We start from the raw sequence: 6,000 nt of genomic DNA, 5'->3' as shown, positions 1-6,000 counted from the left end.
TAAACACTGACAGAGAGAGCTTTAAAATCACACACATACTGCACTATCCTATAGTATAGTTAAAGTGCATTTTGCTAATTTGTCACATTGGTGCATAATCAAGGTGGCTTCTTAAAAATTATTACACTGTTATAAATGTTTATACCTATAATATTTGCTTCTGATACGTGGAGGACAAAATCCTCTTGATTTTCTACTTCTGACCTTTTTTCCATATGCCTGACATTATTAGATTTTTAGATCATACATATTTTAGACCCCCAGTATAAACCGTACATTTGGTCTTGTTGGAGAGCCAACTTTAAACTGTTATATACCTACTTGGACATTCTGAGTAACATCTCCCAGCTACTCTCCTGTAAGAGGATTTCATTTATATTTTTAAGTCATATGGCCCTTTTGCAAGCACAGCCACTTCATTATTAGTCATGTACTAATCACTCTACATATATCAAATTGCTAAAATATTAAGTTTCAGAAAATTTGGTCCTTTCATGTCCATACTTTGAGCACTTAAAAAACTCAAAATCTCCTTGTGTGTATTAAACATCAACTGAAGTTATGCCTTACAAATTTTATATCTCCCTCCCTCAGTATTTTCATCATTTTTTAATTTGTTTCCATTGTTTTTAAACTTCTAACAATAAAACAGAATAAATAAACAACTATTCCAATATAAACATAGAGTTTCTTATGACTTTCTTTATTTTAAGAAGTGACCAGAATTGTGTTGCTAGGCAGAACAAATAAATAAGGGTATCTATATCACTCTTTGCTGATAATAAAACTTAGACACTTCCCCATTTAAAAAAATGCCACTTGTTAAGGTCTTAAGAAAGTAATGAGACCTTGTTAACTGCTACATTGGGAAAATAACTTCTGAAGACATGAAATTAGCAGCACTGAGTTATTTGCAATTAGTTGCTAACTCTTATTTGCTGTCAGAAGTTGAACTCCCTATTGAAGACAAGGCCCAAATTTGTGGATGGACTATTAGGTGATTCTAGGAAACATTAGAACTTCTATATTTCTAGAGCAAGCCGTGTGGGCAACCAAAGGTAACCAGAGCAACTGGCATGGGCCTTTAAAAGGCCTGTTTTGCCTGTATGAAAATTTGATTTAAGAAATGAATTAGGATTACAAAGTTAAGAAATTTCAAAACAGTGGCACTGATGGTAAAAATAGACATGTAGATCAATGGAACAGAATACAGAGCCCAGAAAGTGATCTGTGTATTTATAGTCAACTGATCTTTAATAAGTGTGCTAAGGACACACTATGAATAATGATAGTCTCTTCAATAAATTTTGTTGAGAAAGGTGAATACCCACATGCAGAAGAATGAAATTTGACTCTTATCTCACACCATATACAAAAATCAACTCAGAATGGATTCAAAACTTAAGCAGATCACCTGTAAAAACAGTAAATGAGTAGGAAAAAAACATAGAAAAATCTCCTTGGCATTGGTCTTGGCAATGTTTTTTTTGTTTGGTTTGGTTATATGTCTTTATTGATTTCATAGAGAGGAAAGGAGAGGGAGAGAAAGATAGAAACACGAATGATGAGAAAGTAGTTGATCAGCTACCTCTTGCACACCCCCAACTGGGGATTGAGCCCACAACCCTGGCATGTGCCCTGACAGGGAATCAAACAGTGATCTCCTGGATCCTAGGCTGATGCTCAACCACTGAGCCACACCTGGGCGGGCTTGGCAATAGTTTTTTGGATGTCATACCAAAAGTACATGGGACAAAAGCAAAAAGACATGTGGCATTGCATCAAGCAAAAAAAAAAAAAAAAAAAAAAAAGCTTCTGAACAGCAAAGGAAACAATCAACATAATGAAAAGGCAACCTATAGAATGGAAGAAAATATATGCAAACCATATATGTGAAAAGGAGTTAATAACCAACATATAAAGGAACTCATTGAACTCAAAGGAAAAACAAAAACAAATTATCTGATTAAGACATGGGCAAAAACTGTTCTTATTTTGTTTTGTTTGTTTTGTTTATTTTATTCATCAGATTCCACATATAAGTGAAATCTTGTGGTAGCTGTGTTTCATTGACTGGCTTATTTCACTTAGTATAATACTCTCCAGATCTAGCCATGCTGTTGCAAAAGGAAAAATTTCCTTCTTTTTTATGGCTAAGTAGTATCCTATTGTGTAAATGTACCAAAGCTTTTTCACCCAGTCATCTACTGATGGGCACTTGAGCGGCTGCTGGGTAAAATAGGTGGAGGGACTAAACAAACAAACAAACCAATAGACACAGACAACAGAATGGTGATTATCAGAAGGAAAGGGGGGTGGGAAGAGGATAAAAGGGGGAATAAATGGTGATGGAAGGACACTTGACTTGAGTTGGTGAACACATAATACAATATACAGATGATGTATTACAGAATTGCACACTTGGAACTTTTATAATTTAATTAACCAATGTCACCTCAATAAATTCAATAATTTCTAAAAATTTATCTTTATTGTTGAAAGTATTACAGACGTCCTCTTCCCCCCCATTTATCCCCTCTACCTCAGATTCACCCCACCCCCAATAAGTTTTTAAAAAATAAATAAAAAATGGGCAAAAGACCTGAATAAGCATTTCTCTAAAGAAGACTTACAAAAGGCCAACTAGTGTAGGAAAATGTGCTCAACATTACTATTCGTCAGAGAACTGCAAATCAAAACCACAATGAAATATATCACACTTGTTAGAATAGCTATTATCAAAAAGATAAATGTTGGCCAGGATGGAGAGAAAGGGAATTCTTTTACACTGTTTTGGGGAATATAAATTAGTATAGCCATTGAGGAAAAAGAGTATGGGGGTTCCTTATAAAATTAATAGAACTATCATAAGATCCAACAATTCCATTTCTGGGTATATATTTAAAGGAAATGAAATCAGTATCTGAAAGTGATATCTGCATTTCCATGTTTATTGTACCATTGTTCATAACAGTCAAGATAAGGAAACAACCTAACTCTATTGGTGGATGAATGGATAAAAAAATTGTGACACACACACAGATAGTATCAGCCTTAAAAAATAATAAAATTCTGCCACATGTGACAAAGTGGATGAACCTGGAGGACATTATATTAAGTGAAATAATCCAGCTACAGAAAGACATATACTGCATGATCTTGCTTATATGTGTAATCTAAAATAACTCATAGTAGCAGAATAGAATGGTAGTAGCCAGGATTTGGTGCTGGGGAATATGAGGAAATGTTGGTCAAAGAGTACGATGTTTCAGTTAGGCAAAACATACAAATTCTGGAGATCTGCTATATAATGATGATAGCAATACTATGTTGTATACTTGAAGTTTTCTAAGAGAGTATACCTTAAGTGACATCACCACCAAAAATATATAATTTTATTAACCAATATCATCCCAATAAAATTAAAAATGGCAATTATATACTGTGATGTATATGTTAATTAACTTGACTGGTTATTTCACAATGCATACATACCTAAAAACATAGTTGCACACTTTAAATATATATAATTTTATGTATCAATTATATCTCAACAAAGCTGAATTTTAAACAAGAAATAAGCCAAGAGAATAACAATTTAGCTCCCTAATCAACAAACTCCCACCCTGCTAACATTCTAACAGTTTTTATTGTCTTGGTTGTGTCCAACTTTTCAGTTAAACAGAAAAAACTGCCAAGATTTGAACTGTGAAAATGGGTGTTTGGGTGGTAACTCAATTCCACCTAACTTTGGGATATAGCCAGCTTTGGCTCAACTTGAGTCATATATGTACAATTATAAGGCAGTCAAGAGGATTGACATAATTCTTCTATGTTTCATCAACTCCATTCAAAGGAAGATTTCATGTTAGCTGCTCTCATCAGTGTGTTAGAAATGTATATTATGGAATGCCTATATTAATTTGTATGCATTCCTAATTGGAAGCTTTTTTTAAAATGACTATGTTTTATGCCTTCATAAATGTCACCAGGGACTTCTGTAAGCCAAATTCAATAACATTGTCACTGCCTAGACTTTTTTTTTGCAGCAATTGATACTATTCACAAGGGACTGAGATTGGGAAGGGCAGGGCATGGGTTAGAGTTGATTCCACTAGTTTCTTGTTTAAATAAGGACATGGGCTATATATAGAGAGAGACAAATAGGAGTTTTGCCAAAAACAGACAGTGGGCTGTCATTTGTATGAACACAAGCAGGAGAAGCCTGATTAGAATATGGAATTTACATAAAGAGATGCTGACTAGGCAAAGTGGTAAATGTTAGTTTAGCAGTTGTAGTAAAGAGAGAGATTGAGGGAGGATTAATTAGAAATCACAAGTCCTGTGTGTTTTTTTTTCTCATATGTTGGAGTTCATAAACTGTCTTGGCTTAAAAACTATAATTTTTGAATATTTTTATGATATGTGTTCACATCATAAAAATAATTCTAATCCATTAAAATTAAGAGGATATTATTGTTCCGTGAAAGGGTAATGTTCAAGTTGTAATGCCAAGTTGCCCTGTCATTAGTACACAGAGAGCTTTAGTTATAAAATAAATGATCATGGCCTTATAAATATATGGAACATCTGAAACAGTGTTAAATTATTGATATGTGCTGAATCTGAGTCTCCTAGCTCAAGGAAAGAATATTTTCACATCAAACCTTTGGGGAACAGAAACAGGGGAATGAATTAAATTGGCTTTATTGCAATGTGAAAGCCTGAAGAGCTTATGAAACAAGTTTGGTTATAAAATCCACCACAGACCTGGATAAGAGTCTCTGTGTGATGAAACCAGAAATCTGCTTATTTTTCAAGCTTTCCAGTGAATTCTAATGCTTGCTAAAGTTAGAGATCAACTGCCTTAAAGTGTGATATTTGGTTCCACCCCAGAACATCTACAAGCAGATCTACTTTTCAGCCTGTATCCCACGGACTTTACAAAAGTTGTTGAAAATGAAGAGTATGCATTAATGGACAATTATGAATTTCAGTAGTCTGAATTTCTTTAAACAGGTGCAAATACCAATTTATTTTTATTGGCATTTCTTTGGTCAAACCATTCATTTGAACAAATATAAGGCTGAATTTCAATTGCTTTTTTAAAAAATTTTCTTTCAAAGTATTACAGATGTTCCTTTTTCTCCCCAATGGCCTACTCCACCCATCTCATCTCCCCTCCAAAGTCCCTCTCCACAACATTGTCCTTGTCCTTGAGTTATGCATATATGCATATAAATTCTTTGGTTAATCTCTCCACCTCCACCCACCCACCCTCTTCCATCCCTCTGAAATTTGTCAGTCTGATCCATGCTTCCATGTCATTGAATCATTTTTATTCATCAGTTTATTAAGTTCTTTAGATTCCACACATAAGTGAGGTCATGTGATGGTTCTCTTTATCTGCCTGGTTAATTTCCCTTAGCATAATATTCTCCAGGTCCTTCCATACTGTCCCAAAAGGTACGAGATCCTTCTTCTTTACAACTGTGTAGTATTTCATGCTATAAATGTCCCACAGCATTTTTATCCACTCATCTACTGATGGGCACTTGGGCTGGTTCCAGATCTCAGCTATTGTAAATTGTGCTGCTATGAACATAGGGGTGCATATAGTCTTTCTGATTAGTGTTTTCAGGATTCTTAGGATATATTCCTAGAAGTGGAATCACTGGGTCAAAAGTCAGCTCCATTTTTAATTTTTTGAGGAATCTCCATACTGTTTTCCATACAGTTTGATTCCCACCAGCAGTGTACTAGGGTTCCCCTTTCTCAACATCCTTGCCAGCATATGTCCTTTGTTGATTTGTTGATGGTAGCCATTCTGACAGGTGTGAAGTGATACCTCATTGTGGTTTTAATTTGCATCTCTCTGATGATTAACAACATTGAGCATTTTCTCATATATCTCTTGACCATCTGTATGTCCTCTTTAGAGAAGTGTTTATTTAGGTCCTTTGCCCATTTTTTAATTGGATTGTTTGTTTTCTTCTTGCA

Source organism: Miniopterus natalensis, chromosome X, assembly GCF_054644295.1.
Source record: "Miniopterus natalensis isolate mMinNat1 chromosome X, mMinNat1.hap1, whole genome shotgun sequence".
Taxonomy (NCBI): Eukaryota; Metazoa; Chordata; class Mammalia; order Chiroptera; family Miniopteridae; genus Miniopterus; species Miniopterus natalensis.
The sequence above is the reverse complement of the archived record's forward strand: the minus strand, read 5'-3'. Positions refer to the sequence as shown.